The sequence below is a fragment of the Lycorma delicatula genome, chromosome 7, assembly GCF_047948215.1.
Source record: "Lycorma delicatula isolate Av1 chromosome 7, ASM4794821v1, whole genome shotgun sequence".
Classification (NCBI taxonomy): domain Eukaryota; kingdom Metazoa; phylum Arthropoda; class Insecta; order Hemiptera; family Fulgoridae; genus Lycorma; species Lycorma delicatula.
The window spans coordinates 31,181,794-31,199,064 of NC_134461.1; positions in this window are offsets into that span (position 1 = coordinate 31,181,794).

The following is a 17,271-nucleotide window of genomic DNA, read 5'->3' on the forward strand; positions in this document are numbered from 1 at the left end:
GATTACAGATGTATATATACTACGCCAAGATAGACTTTTTGGCATCAAGCCCCGGTTAGCTTAGATATTTGCTGTTAGGATGTGAATGGTTGTGTGGAAAATTCTGTGATAGAGCTGCGGTGTGGGAGGGTGTACATTGACCTCTCTCCCGAAAGCGGACCAGAGTAGAGAGAAGTAGGGGGTATGTTTTCATTAGAGGCTTCATAAATTTGTGAATATGTTTTTTGATTTTTAAGTAAATCAAGAGGATTTTGATTAAATTGAATTGTTGGATAAAATTATCATTGTTGCGATCAACCCTATTTTGTTGGTATGAGAATAGTATTTTTGGTGTTTGAAGACTCAATCAAGTATTGAGTGCATAGTCTAACTGAAGTTAGATATAGGAAGAATTCTGTGTGAAACTTTCAGTGTAATAGGAAGGCTCGGGGGGGTTCGCGCTTCCGTGAATCGGTTAATTTGATAGCCGAGGGTTGGTTAAGGGTTGGCCTTACAGAGTCAGGTTGGTTACCAATCCTTTGTAGGGTAAAGATGCATTTTGCCCGGTTTTTACCTTTGCCCGGTAAACTCCACTACGAAGTGTGACCATACTTCGTTTCTAAATTAAAAAAAAAAAAAATATTTTAATTCTATTTTATTTTATGAATTTTAGTCAAACAACCGAAGGCAGGTGCCACTAGTCACGTTGCATGTACAGTAACAGTGGCTGTGGCTGTGGCTGTGTTAGTTGAACTGCCGCGTCGAGCACCGTCGCACCCCTTAAAAAAATCGTAATTCAAAAAAACAAAAATGGTGTTAAGATATTTATTCCAATAGTATTTGCAAGCCCACATCCAGTGAATATCTCGTCTAGTAAGTTGGGAAAATTTACTAGTAAGTCGAAATGGGGAAAATTTGCAAGCATTATTCAAAATGTTTTACCTTTGTTCATGTGTTTCACGGTCGAGCTTCAAAAAAATTAGAAATTGATTTTTATATATTTACATGAAGATTACAAATACCGAAAATGTAGTTGATATCTTTATTTGTTACGAAGAAATTACAGCGGGTTTTGAACAAATTCCCACCAATTAAACTCGGAATTTAAAAAATTCTAGAAATTGCCTTTTAGATATTAATATGAAGACTCGGTTTAAGTTGAAATAATGTAGATGAGCCAGCAAACATAAAAATAGGAAGAGAAAAGATTATGGAGGTAGAAGAATTTTGTTATTTGGGAAATAGAATTACTAAAGATGGACAAAGTAGAAGTGATATAAAATTCCGAATAGCAGTGGCGAAACGGGCTTACACTCAGAAATACAATTTGCTTACATCAGAAATTAATTTAAACGTCAGGAAAATAGTTTTTAAAGTATATGTTTGGAGCGTAGTTTTTTATGGAAGTGAAACTGGGACGATCAGAAAACCTGAGAAAAAAAGATTAAAAGTTTTTGAAATGTGGTGCTATAGGAGAATGTTAAAAATCAGATGGTGGATAAAGTAACAAATGAAGAGATGTTGCGGCAAATCGCTGAAAAAAAAAAATTTAGAAAAATATAGTTAAAAGAAGAGGCAGACTTATAAACCACATCTGAAGGCATCCTGGAATAGTCGCTTTGATATTGGAGGGGCAGGTAGGCAACGTTTGGATTGTTAGGGATGAAGGATATAGGAGGTACACCGAAATGGCACTAGATAGGGAATGTGGAGAGCTGCATCAAACAAGTCAAATGGTTGAACACAAAAAAAAATTAAGATTACACTCACGAAAGATTAAGTTGATATCTTAATTTTTTAACGATAAATAAAAAACGAGTAAATTTCATTGTTACTCCATTTTAACCCTTTAAACTCGGAATTTCAAAAATTCCTTTCTTAGTGTACACTCACACCTAAAAAGAACGTGTATATACAAATTTTTATAATTTATCTTCAGTAATTTTTGCTGGGCGTTAATTAGGAATGAGTCATAACATGCTATTTTATATACATAGTTTATAGATTAAATAATTTCTTATTTTTTAGTAAGTAAGGAATAATATTTGACTTTAATTTATTTGTTTTTTTAACCATTGATTTTTCAAAGAGAGAAATTAGCAAAAAAAATAATATGGAATGATAACAGTAAACTATTATGAAAAATGATACAATACTACGAATCAATATTGATGCCATTTGTGATGTAATGCGTAGTATAAATAAGAATGAATTACATGAAATGAGTGTCGAGTATTGAATTGGTTCGGTCTGGTATCGTATTTCACTCAGTTTCCCAGTCTTGTTCCGGACAATGATTTTGTTCCCAGGTCGGTCATCCTACTACCATCGATGTTACTTCTGTGGTTGTTTGCTTGGATTCCTGAACCGAAGGTACAGTAGAAGAAAAAATATATAATTATATAGCGCACAGCAGTGGCCGATCGCTGTCTTCTCTATTTTTAGCAGTTTAAGTCTGTTACAACAAAACTATTCTAAATGCTAGCTAATAGTAACACTCACTTAAGTTTTTATTATTTTTATTATTATTCAAGAAATACTATCAAACACAAGTTAGAGTCTAAAATGTTGATCTTAGTTTAATATTTCTAGTCGAACAGCAGCAAAAACATAGCGACCACGTTTCTTCTTTTTCTTCTCCTTCGTAGAATTTATTTGTAGTATTATTACCGTCATTATTCTTTCTTTGTCTATAAAGTTCCTTCAGTTTCAACATTATAGACATCCAAATAGTTTACTTCTTGTGTAATTCTTCCATTATAAGATATAATTTTTTTATGTTATTTCTGGCTCCACGTCTTTTTTTAATTTGTTTCTTTATTTTTGATGTTTTGTAAACGCCTACTTCTAATTTTAGTCCTTTAAAAATTATCTATTTAGTTTCTTTTTTAAAAAAAAAAATTATGTTACGTTTTCATTTTTCTATTATTATAATATAATTAAATTTAAATACTTTTATCATAGTGAAAAAAGGAGTAGTTCTCTTAAATAAATTTATGTATATATTTTGTTTTTAACCTAAATTTTTTATCAAGTACAGATATTTTTATTGTTATGATATACTATTTCTTTGGTAGTCCTGATGAAGATTTTTTTCATGTAGTGTAAATTGAAGTTTTATAGACGATTATTTGCGGGCGATAAAATTAAACAAATAATTTTGGCATAGATGTTTAGCATAACACCACCACCGTGGTATGTGATATTTCATGCAATAATTGGTCGGCTAGAAGTTCCTGTAATGGATATCCTCTTCGTGATTTATCTACATACTTGCTCATAATGTATTTGAATGGTACACAAATATTATATAGAAATAACTCGTAGTACTTTAAAAGGATATACAAAAAAATAAGAAAAAATACACCGGAAATGCTTGTTTAAAATTATATGATCTAAATTAAAGTAGATTAAATTTAGTGGAACACTTTTTAATAAATTAAACATTTATGTATTTTAATGAAGATAATAATAATATTTTATTTGTATTTACCTTTTTTATCTAAGAGAAAGTTTATCATTATTTGGTCTTTATAATTAACAAATTATCTAAATTTGTTATAAAAAAATATATGTCCTGAAATAAATTGAAATTTTACTAATGATTTAATAATACATCTAGCTAGATATTTCTCACGACCTATATATAATGACAATAATTTCTTTCAATTTTTCGTTAATTTGTTACTACCTATTTAATTAAAAAGACGAAATTATCTAATACATCTTTCAAGCCAGCTAACTTAAATTTAGTCTGTGCTTGACTTTGATATTTTTATTTTTAAAAATCAATTTTTTAAATTTCTTCTTTTATTTTCTCCCTCGAGGTGTATGTAGTACAAAAACTATAAACAAATAAATTATTTAAAAAAAAAATTATTAAGCTAATAAAACATCACTGTTTCTTTCGTGAAAATTAATTTTTTTAGGATTAATGTAGAGTGAAAAAAATTATTAACATAAATAATATTACACATCACAGCAGTTTAACGTTTTCCCCAGTAGTAATAAATTCGTGTTTGAAACCTATCCTTTCATTAAATACATCTATATGTTGTAATCTCTTACATATTTATTAAAACGTTATGTACTTTTCTCTTATTGTTTATGAAAGGATACTAGTATGAAATAGATTAAAATTTTATAATAACAACGGGTTAATAAAAACTTTATAATGTAGAAACAGAAATAATCTTTGGAAAATTTGTTAAATTAAATTGTTTAAATTGTAGATAAAAGGATTGACTATATAATTAAAAATTTGTGTTTTCTTTAATAATTTTAAAATGGTTTTAAATGGTAACACTTCTTATAATTTTTTTTATTTTTTTGTTAATTTTCGGAACCACCGTTAGGTGGTTCAAAAGATGAGATGAATGATATGTAGCGTGTGTGAAAATGCCATGCCTGACCGGGATTCGAAGCTGGGACCTCCGAATGAAAGGCCGAGACGCTACCACTCGCACCACGGAGACCGGCATATTTTCGGTTATTTAAATTTATTGTTGCTTGCGATTATATTTATCTAATGGTTATCTTAAACTTAAACATTTATTCTTGTTCTACAGACTACACAAAAAGTGACGCAAACTTATGAAAGAATGTTTCCTTCTTTTGTTGCCGGTTTGGTTTAGTTGAGGAAAAATTCGTTACACAATGCAACAGAGAATATTCATTGAATTCCAACAATACATTAGAAGTCATAACTGACAAGTTATGACTCGAACCAGAATGCCTTCACAGAAAGGTATGGTGTCGATGCACCAAACAAGATCTCCATCAAGCGTGTGTGCGACAAGTCCAAGAGACAGGAAATGTGTCAGATGCAGCTAAAAGTGGTCGATCGAAAGTGCTAACACCAGAAAAGTTGATCGACGTGCAAGCTGCATATTCTGTTAGTCCCAAGAAATCTGTACGGCGCCTATCTAGCCAGCCTGGTCACTCCGTTTGTAGTATCCGCACGGAATCGTGCAAGTATTTAAAGATGAATCCGTCCACGGTTCGTGTTGTTCACGAGTTGTTATCTGCAGACACTGGAAAACGTGTAATTTTCTGTCAGCGGTTCATGTAATCTGTAACGCTAGATTGGGAAGAACTCGATGATTGGTTTCGGTCTGACGAGGCATAGTCAGACCGAGGCATGGTCGTTCAGCTGCACGAGTCTCATTTGCACGTTCAAAATACGGGTGTTTGGTGTGCAATTTCACGTAGATGAATCTTCATGATATTCTTTCAAGCCGCAGTGAACAGTGAGCGCTATATACAGATGGTGCAATAATTTGTAAACACTATACTTGCAGACCGGCTAGTGTACACGTGGTTTCAGCAGCTACGGCTGATACTGCCAAAAACACTATTACTTTTTTTGATCAGTATTTTCACGGAAAGATTTAGTAGAGCGGGTTGTGGCTTCCTTGTTCTCCTGGTTTATTCCCTCCAGATTTTTTCTTGTGAGGTTCCTTAAAATGCTGCTTACAAAACTCATCCTCACACCGTTCCCGAATTGCAGGGCGAAATTGAATAATGTGTCACTGTAATTCCTCAACGAACGTTTCAATATGTTTAAGAGCTTGCAACATCGTATTCAATTATGTGAACCGCATAATGCAGATCAACAACTATTGTAACTTACTCATTTTCCCATAACGTTGCGTCACATTTTGAATACTGCATTTACGTACCCGATTTGATTATTTGTGTGAAGATACGTATTAATTCCGCATTTAACTATATTTAACTGATATTTATCGATTAGAAGTTAATTAATTTTCTTGCGTATCAGATTTTGATTAATATTTCTATAGTCTGGTTGGCGAAGTGTATATTACCTCTGCTTTGGAAGGAAGGTGAATCCTATGGTAAATAGTGTCTGTGTAGGATATTATCAATTCATTATTATACATATAAATCTATGTTCAAACACTATCAAACATTATCAAATTATTTAATATTATCTTGTTATATTGTAGTTACAAGTTTTCTTGTATTTGTTTATATTAATTACTTTTGTACTCGTCCAGGATTTTCATTCGATGATCCTATTTCAAGTGATATTCTACAATCTAATTTACTTATAGCTTATAAGTAATATTTACTTATATTGTAAATAAAGGAATTCAGCAACAAAAAAATGGTTTTGTAAACCAAAAACCATTACTTTGTAAACTAATGGTGAATTTTAAAGGGGTATGAGTTTACAGAAGAAATAATAAACAATTACGACTATTACAGTTTAGTATATTATAAATTTATTTTTCCTTACGTACAAATATAAAGAGGTATTTAAAATAAGAAAAATAATTACATAAAAGAAAAATTAAAAACGGGAAAATTTCTTTTCTATATTTAAAAGATTATCTATTTGATTTTGTCCTGAAATACATAGAACATATTTAAAAATCTTAACACAATGGTGTCCTAGACTAGTCAGGTCAAGTTATGTAGTCATATACAGGTTACTATACAGTCTAGTGAAAATAGTTAAATAGAGATCTCCTCGTAGTGGTCACGGACTTGAATTTAATTAACATTTAGAACAGTAAAAAAAAAAAAAATAAGTAATCTTCCTGCGATTATAACTGTACTTAGGTCAAATAGTATTTTAAGCTTGACCGTACGTTACTTTTAATTTTCTTATATTTAACTTGAATTTGGTGATTGTTTTTAACAATATTCCTGTAGCATTTTTTAATTTTATATTTGTACAGTCTTTGTTGAGTAATTGACAGACACAATAAATACGTACATCCACACACATCTTTTAACTCATTCTTTTTCGTGAATATAATTATTGTATTGAGGAAAGTAATTTAACCTAAAGAAATGTTAATTTTAAATTAAAGGAACTTTCGCTCAATTATTTATTACTATTATTATTTTTTTTTTTTTTTTTTACTTCCTTGTTCGAAGTAAAGGAAGAAATATCCATTTTGTTCATCCCTGAATCCATTTTGACTAGTTACGGGCTGACGTCTGTACGTACATATATGTATGTATTTCGCATAAAATAAAAACGATTAGCCGTAGGATATTGAAATTTTGGAATTAGGTATGTTGTAACTGAACCAAAATTGTCCAAAAAAGTCCATAATTGAAAAACAATTTGATAATAATTGATTTATTAATTAATCTCTCACTGTAAAACAATTTTTATGAGAATAATAATTCAATAACAGAAAAAAAAGAAAAATATAAGAAGTTTTTAATGAACTAAAATTTTATGTAACTTTCATTTAAAAAAAAAAATGTGTAAATGTAATTTAATACGTGTACAAGTAAGTCACGCGTAGTCTATATCAGATTTTTTTTTGTGATGACTGGCATCGACTGCTTTGGTCATTTTGCTCTATGAGACTGGAAATTTGTAGCGTATGAAAAATTTCATACTTGATTATTATTAATAACTGTAAATTAATTATATTTAAATAGATATAGTTTAGATTTTCGCGTTAAATTAATATTTTTAATGTTTAATACAATACATCTTAATAAACCTTTAATCCACAGTATTTTCAACCAATCAATTTTTTTTTTTTAATTCTTTTCGTTGTAACTATTGTCAAAGAATAGTGAAAATAAAAGAAAATCTTAATACACTTAGGTCCAGAAAATATTTTTTCGAGTTTTTTCATCGTAAACTTTCCTCCTGTATCCCTCAACGGTAAAATAATTAGGCTATGTTGAAATCGTGAGACACAAATTTTGGGATGGAACCTTTTTCCTCAAAAATAATAAAATTAGTTGGTTCAAGAATTTGACTTCCGAGAAAATTGTTGAAAAACCCTTCCCCTCAAAACAATTTGAGTTAAAAACATACTTTTCTTAGGTTTATTTTTAAAGAAATAAAACTTAATAACAATTTTTTTTTTTTAAATTTCAGTAAATGTTTGTTAGTAAAGAAAATAAAAATTAGAAAGAGAAATAAACCGAAATTATTTGTTTCGGTCGGATATTTATTAAATAAACGTTTCTTTATTTTAAAACGTTTTAAAATAAAACGTTTCCAAATCTTTTCTTTTTTCTTCATTTGTGTGTGTAGAACTTATCCAGAAATTATTTCTGTTTTTTTTTTTGTGTGACTATACTTTTGTATGCATTTATATTAATTAGTTAAAATACAAAATTTATGAGTGACGTAAATATTCTGCTAACATTTTTCGAACAGGTAGTAACGAGCAAATTCGAAATTCCGTAATGCTTTTTTTCATACTATTGCTCCGGAAAATTAAATAAAGATTTTGTGTAAAATTGTAATCGGTGATTCAATTTCTGTACATGTTTGATCATTTCATAGCAAACTTAACGACTCAAAAAAAAAAAATATATATATATAGAAAATTCAGACAGAAATTAACAAATAAGATCATTTAAACATTGTAATGTTATTAATTTATAAGAAATGAAAATGAAAATTTCCCTGACAGGTATTCTATTTTTTGATTATTATAAATTTTAAAAAATGTTAACTAACCCTATAATTTTAATCTTATCTTATCGCAACTATCATCTAACAAACAATTGATTTACTCAGCAGTCTCGAAACCGATTTGAAGCTACGGAATCCAACTGTGGGGTACGACAAGCGAAAGTAACATCGAAGTGAGTCAGCGGATCCAGAACAAACTGAGAAATATAACAGAAACGCCGTGGTTTTTGTAAAACAATGAAATACACGATTATCTGGGATTGCCAACAGTTCGAGAGAAGATACGGCCAAGAGAATTCGGTACAAGAAGAGACTGAATAAACACGTGAACTGGGCTCGCGGTTAACCTCCCGGGTAACAGGGAGGACGTTAGGCGTCTAAAACGACTGGATATATTAGACCTGTAAGTTTTCCGAGATCTGAAGAGAGTCGCCTACCTTAGGGTGTTGTGCATCGTCAAAATTCTTCATTTCGTTTCGCCACTTTTGTTGGTTGTTTGATTTTGTTGGTCCTCTAACTACATCGTCGGGAACAAAGTTCCCGCCAGATAGCCAGGACTCGGTCTTTATGCCTTGCCTCTAATTGGGAATCCCCGAAAGGATACCCTCCAACGATACTTACTTTACCCCCAACGGTACTGCAAGGAGTCCCCACACGATCACCGTAAGCGGGAGACCGCGAGCCTCCCACCAGCAGCCAATTAATTAGCTCTATATATTGACACGTCCTTGATTTTTATATTTCTATAAAAAAATTTATAAAAATATTAATCAACTTGACAATAACCGTGCTGTGGATACTGTTTTTATATTTAAAGATTTCTATTGTTTTCAGTAAAACGAAGATGTTACACGATTGTTATCATTCAGTCATATCATTTTAATTTTAATAAATTTTACATCTAAAATTTAGTTTAATTTCCGAAAAAATTAATATTGCATATAAACTGGACACGTAGTAAATATATTATTTCTATTTATATATTTTTTCTTAATAAGTAACCTTAAATTAATTTGTGACAGGCTGTATGTATTTTGCTTCAGTAACGTTACTTAGTATAAAACCAAATTAATGGGGTTCATAGTAAATAAATAAAGTTAAAAAATTCGGTTTGATAATTTATTAAATATTTTATTACATTACAAGTTTTGAAATAAATTTTTTTGTTACCTTAAAAAAATGTACTTTTTTAAGAAAGTACGGAGTTATGGTTTAATTGTATTTATCGTTTATTTGTAAAATTGATTAAATTATACGAAAATAAATAATAAATAACATGTATATATTTGTGTCCTGTGAATGAATGATTTAATTCAGTGATGAAGTATGTGGGTGTTGAATTTTTCTTGTTCCTAACTATAAATGTAACGGTGCAATGCGGCTAAATCATCATGCTGGATGGCTTTTTTTTATTTTGTGGCTGTTGCCAGCGATCCGTTAGTTATTGAATTTTAACAGATTGTTTTCTCCTTTAAGATACTTTGACCTCATTCAATTAATAAATAAAAATTTGTGGTTATTATTAATAAAATTGTTAGGTTAATATTATAAATAAATTAAGTATTTTAGTTTATTTATTTTGTCGTAATATACTAAATACGTATCATGTGTGTTTTTTTAATTTTTTATTTTAATATAAATAATACTGGAATCGTAAAAAAGTTATGCGTTACGTTGCATCCAAGAATAGCAGAGTTCAGGAGCAAGGTTAGACAAACCTCAATACTGGTGAAGGCCACTGACCCCACCATTGCATTTCCTATAAACACGCATGTACTAACAACATACGGCAATGTTTGCGTTGCAATCACTGCTCCTTACATTTATTTATTAACTGTTATTACTATTTTCCGTTTGTTTTTTGTTTATTTACTTTTTATCCATTTTTTATGAAATATAAAATATTACTATTTGAATAAAATAATTACAATTAGTTTTTTTTAATACTTCTAAGATTATTGTATTTTTTGTATGGATCTTAAAATTTTATAGTTCATAATAAATTGTTTCTAACATTAATTTTACTGAATTTTTTAAATTTATTTTACAAATGTATATAGAAAATTATTATCTTTTTAATAATATAAGTTGATATCCAGTCATGAGTTTCTTTTTTTTTAGTTTAATTGAATTATTTTTTTTATTTTACATAATTATTATGGCTAAGTAACTAATCGTTGGACGGTTCAGAATAATCGAAATAATTGATTACATTTTGTTTTTATATTTTACTGATTGCAGCTTATAAAATTTAACTGTACTTTTATGAACTTATCTGAATTAGAAATACGTCTTTTTATGAAAACATATATTTTTATTATAAATAAAAATCTCCTTTTTATAAAGAATAATCAATTTATAATCAATTTAATCTAATTTTTATACTTTGATTAAATTATTCTACTTTTGTTTTTACAAAATCTACTGTAATGTAATGTTTTGTTTTTTGACTGATATTTAAAGAATACTTTCTAAATTTTTACGAACAATAAAACGCTTAAAAATTAAAAGCTAAAAAAAAAGTTTTTATTTTTAAAATTTTAGCTAAACTTTCTTCATCCATATATATTATATTTATATAGATCTCTAGAAAAAATAATATGTTATGCAATCTGTCATGTCACATAATATTCCTGAAAACAGTGTAATAATTCTCAAGAATAACAGGATACAATGTTAATTTTTAAAATATGATGCGTGAAATGATTTTCCACGCATCTAATGCGAAAATGTGAAAATCTCCATTTTCATGCCAAATTGCATGAAAATGGAGACGTTATTAAGCCGAACAAGTGATATTTTCTCTCTATTCACCTCATGAACGTTTTTATTATGAACATCATTACTTTCATAGACGGTAAATTTTATTTAGTTATTATTCTACCTTTGTAACTTTACATAATTATCAGTAGTAAACTATGTAAACAACAAAGCAATTTACGTCTTCTGTTCTAAAATAGTGTATATTTTTGTCCAACATACTGCTTCAATTAGTATAACAAATGTGTAGTAAGGAAAATATTCATACTTGTACTACATATATAGATATTTAAATTCAGATAAATTGTACGATTACTCTTTCATTACACTACAGTAAAAATATTTAACAGAAAAATTGTAATACAGAAGTGTGAATGGAAATATAGAAAGCAACTAATATACACAGGACACGCACGACATAACATAAACGGTTGTCGTGTTCATTTATTTACGACTCAGACTACGTTGTTTGCTTAATAATTTTAGAGAAAACAATACGTATTTCACGTAAGCTTAAACCTATTTGCTAAAACCAGGTCGTTAATATTAATCAATGTATATCTAATATTTCTACACTTTTAATAAGTAGTTATAATATTTTAAATAAACAGGAAAATAATATGAATAAACATGAATTGAGTATTTATTTTATTAGAATCTGTTATATATTTTTAGGTATATTTTTTATATTTCTGTCATATATATATTTTTGGTCAAGTGATTAAATTATTATTACTGTCTACAAAGCACGCCAACGAAGCGGAGTTTAAATTTCCCAATATTATTTCAGAGTCTGCGATAATTATTCTTTATTTATATATAATTACAATTAACCATTCATCTCAGGAATGGTCGGTCTAAGTTTGTACAAGATTACACTTCATTTATGTCATCCTCATCTAATTTGGCCTGTTGGGGGAGGTTTCTCATTATTGAACAAATTGCGAACAATTCAAACAGTTAAACAAATTGCAACGTACACATTAAGAAAATATAAATATATATATTCGTATATTTATAATTTTTTTTAAATTGGAAAATTTAAATAACTTCAATTTTTTTCTTCTGAACAGTGAATAGGTGTGTTTAATGTCTATAATTGATTTGAAAGAGAGAAAGGTTAATATCTTTATATTTCGCTTTATTCTGGCTTATACCCTGTAACTGCTGCCGATAGATGATAATGAAATTTCAACTTTCTACGGCTCATCGTTTTTGAGTTATTCGAGGTACATACGTACGTACAGACGTCACGCCGAAGCTAGTTAAAATGGATTCAGGGACGGTCAAAATTAAATTGGTAAATTAATGTATCAAAAGAATTAACTTCAATAAAAATTAGTTAAAAATTACAAATGTGTGTTTATAAAAAAATATGTAACTATAGAAATATAATATAGGTCTATATATATATTTATTTAATTTGACATATATATTTAACTGTACAGTTAATTCTTTCCTACGAATGATTATTATTTAATTATGGAAACGGCCATCGAGTTTTTAGGTATAAATAATTTTGTGAATGGATTATTAGCGCGTCCTTGTTTTCCTGTTTTTCTAAATAGTCGTTTTCCATACCTCTTTCTTTGCTTTTCTCTTTTATTTTTTATATTTTCCTTTGATTTTATCCTAATATTAATACCTAATTTCATATTTTATTTGATCAATCCTGAATTTTACTCTTAGGGTATATTCTTTTCAGTAATATTTTTATTATATTACATATATCTATACTATTATATAAAGAGAAAGAGGGGCTTTGTTCCGGATAAACAAAAAATCTACCCGATCTTTCATAACTAAATTTTTACCCATGTTTCTTGGCATAACCGAGAAGGTTTTTTGATAACATTTCATTTCGAAAAATCTCTGAATATATATATATATATATATATATATATATATATATATATATATATACTGAATTGTAAACTGTGAGTGTCTTATCATTGTGTGAGTTGGGTTTGAATTGAATTGTGTGATGTGATATCTAAAAACCAATCTCTAGATATTTTGATATTCTGAGTTTCACGGGTTAAATGGATTTTTTATCCCTGTTGTTTAATTTCTCGGTAACAAATAAAGAAATCAGCCTCAGCCTCAGCCTGATTGATTTTTGGTAAGTGTAATCTTCACGTCAATAAAGCAATTTCTAGATTTTTGAAATTCGACCTTGAAAGGGGATGAAGAAAGGCAAAAAACTTATTGAACAATGATTGTAGATTTTTCCAAGCTCAGTAATAGTAAACGAGATATTTAGTAGATTTGGCCTTGCAAATACTCTTCAGATAAATATTTAAAAACCACATTTTCGGGGTTATTTTTTATTCCAATTTTTTAAAGGGTGCGAAGGTATATACGGCACTGTGGCTCAACCAACACTACAGCCACTACCACCGTTACTGTTTGTGCGACTGGCTGTACCTGTCTTCGGTTACTTGACTACTAAACATAAAATAAAAAGATTGATCGCTACGGGAAACGCAAGTAACTATATATTGCGAGCGAAGCTGCCACGCTAGTAATTATACAAATATCTGGGATAAATAAAAACTACTCGATCAGTCACAACCAAATATTTACCGATGTTTCTTGGTATAACTGAGAAGGTTTTTAGATATTTCATTTCCAAAAAATCATTGAAGAACCAACCGATCGATTGCTTTCAAATTTTCTTCAGGATACATTTATATTACATCATGGAAGATTTTAAGCCACAGACCAAGGCCGTAGCTCTCTTGAAGGTTAAAATATTAAAAATATTCATTATTTCTTCACTCCTAAGGAAGGTGAAGTTGTAAATTAAGGATATCCATTAACGAAAAAATAGATTAATCCTTTTACTTCATTATTATATTTCATTATTTTATTATATTTCTTTTACTTCATTATTATTTATGAGAAAAAAATAAGTTATGAATTTTTCTTCGTCAAAAGTATATGTACTATAGTTACTATTATTTTGTCTTTTGTAATTAAGTTTCTTTTTCAGGTTTCTATGAAGCCTGAATATTTTGTTATTTATCAGTATTATTATCAGATTCATGTGGATATCGAAAAGTGCGACAGTCTAGCAGGCGGTGCCTTCTGGGTAGAAGGGAATGGCGACCGAAGTGAATTCCGCGGCCATCTCCCCGGAAGACCCCGAGGAGCCCCTGAGTTGGCTCCGGGGTTCGCCTGGGCCGACCTGTGCCCTGAGAGTCCAGGTTTCAGCTAGACGGGCCGACTAGTTTATTATATAATTTTTATAAAATATATTCATGTTAACAGATTTTCTTATCCTGTCGTATCAAAAAAGCGTTTTAAACTTGGAATTAAAATCATAACAAAATTATTAAAATTTTACTATTTGAGATTTTCTCAAATTTTTTTAAGATATAATTAAGACGTAAAATATGATCACATTTTATTTTTTCTCATCAGTACTTTTCATAGCTACGTACCAACAGCTAAGAATAGCTGTTGTTAAAACCTGTTTTCGCACATCAACAGAGCTGATGAGAAGTTGGGTGTATTAGATCATTCTTTAAATATAACAATTATACTGATCTAAGCGTGTTGAACTCTAATAAAAAAGACAGTATTACAAAATTTATATTTTACTCCCTACACCATAAATAAAAATTATCAAATAATATTTTATAACATTATTATAAATAAACATAAATTAACGACTAATTTAGTTTGTAAAAAAAGATTTTTTATATTTGATAACGAATTCTCTACGTTTAATCACTTAATCTAAAGCTATCTGTTTAATATAAAAAGGCTTTTAACCTTTACTATCTGCACGGATATTCGTTAATAATACTAAGATATTCGATAATTATACACAAACAATTAAGTTTTCAATCAATTGTTCTCATAAAAAAATTATCTGATGAACTTTGAACTACGTAATACAATCCGGGTATTAATTTAATTCCTGATCGAATAGGTACGCTTTACCTGTAATCATTTAACAAAAATATTTACGAGTTTTCTTATATAATTTTTTTTTCTTAAAGATTTTAATTAAATATTGATATTTTTTTATGAAAATACATATTTTTTAACAATTATTTTTCTTAATTTGTGGATTTCAATTGTTTTCCTGTTCATCAATCTTTAGTGGCTATGTGATAAAATATTTTATCAGAAAGTTCTTGATTCAAATCCTGATAATGAATTACTCATACGTTACAAATATTATATGTCAAATTTCTTTTACAAAACTTTGCTTCAATTAGGAATACCGAATATAAAAATCTACCAAATCCCTTTCACCTAACTCCAGAAAAGAAATGGGGAAATGTGCATAAAAAAAATTAAAAAATTGCTGGTTGTTGATTTTTTTCTACAGTCTACGACATTCATTCTCAAACTTTTTCGCTCACATTCAGAATCAAAAATTTGCTAGCGCCCCCAATTTTTAAACTTACCATCTGTTAAAAATAATAATTGGAGTTCTTGTTTTAAAGCTAGATAAAATCTTTTTAATTTACGTATTTATTTATTTCAATATATTGTTTAGATCGAGAGATAGGCGGCATTAAAGACAAAAGTGTTCTCTCTTTAAACTGGAGAATTTAAGCTTTTAAATTATTTTAATGCAGTTTACTGAAAAAAATTTGTTTCCCCCATGCGCTCGATCAAACAGAAAGAAAAACTTTGAAATTTCTGAAAATTTTCTTCTCACTGATTTTTTAATAATTAATGATTTTTGAAATTTGAAGTATGCTGTCAAAAAGTAGAGTATTCAAGATTTAATTTTTTTTTTTATTCATCTCTCTAAGCCTCTTGGTTGCAAAAGTTAAATTAGTTTGAATACAATCATTTTTCATCTTAGGTGTCCCTTTAATTTTTTGTACTAGTAGAGTAGGTATTTAATTTTTAGTTTGAAATATCAGGAAAACAAAATTTTTGCTTTTCTTTTAATCAGCCATCGCCTTCCTAGATTGCCTGAACTCCCCCCTAATTTTCTGTGGGTCTTCTACCTCCCCTCCTGAAGGCCTCCAGCGCCCATAAGGGGGCGTTGTCATGTACTTTGAGAACGAATGGCCTACGGTACAGATTAATCCCAATTTTTTAGTGAATGGTGTATTTTCATACTCCTCATACCTCAAAACGTAAAGAAAATTCATTTCAAACCAATTCGACCAAAATTAATGTACTTTCTTTGAAAAGTTTTTAAACAAAATCATAATGATGTAATTGAATACTTTATTGATTGGCATGAGTCCTTAAATTCCTGTTTCTTGGGAACAACGCTTACTGTAACGCTAATACAGTAATTTTAGTTTTGCCACTTGATAAACCCACCCCCCTCAAAAATCTACAAAAATCGACGATTCAGTTTTTTACAATAACTTTATTCATTCAATTTTGTTCTACAGTTTAATTTTTTAAATTTAACTTAAAGTTCTACTCTTCACACTACTATAAGTTGTTTTTGTTTACTCGTTTTACGCATTTAGTTCATAGGATTTTATTTAAGTCTTTACATACTCTGGTATTACAATAAATTAACTAAATAGTAATTTTTAATAATTCAAAGATAATTTGTCTTTGAGTAGGTTTCTAACGCTAACAATATTTTCTGACGAATTTCTTTTTGATCATTTTTTTTCTCAAACTTTATTAATTATTTTGATTAAATCTTTTTTTAATTGAAATGTTTAATATCTGTTTGCCCTTTAAATTATAACATTGATTTCCTTTGCAAGAATTTATTTCTTTATATTCTTTTTCTTAAATGTTGATTTTTTTATTTTTATTTAATAAAATGTGCTTACATTATATATTTATATTTTTTTGTTTTTATTTTATTATTGTTTATGTTTTTAATATTTTTTTTTTTTTATTGAAATATGAGTGTAATTATTTGATATCAATTATTTATAGCCTATAGACTAATTAGTTAAAAAAAAGTTAAACTTCTACTACAATCTGTCTAATTAATTCAGATGCGGGATTTAATAGATAATATTAGAAAATAATTATATTAATAATTAACATTAAGTTACCCGTATGACATATTTTGTATCAACAAAAAACGGTTATAAAGCGCCCTTACTAAAATTAATCAGTGAAAATATTTAAATTATTTTCTGTTTACATCTTCT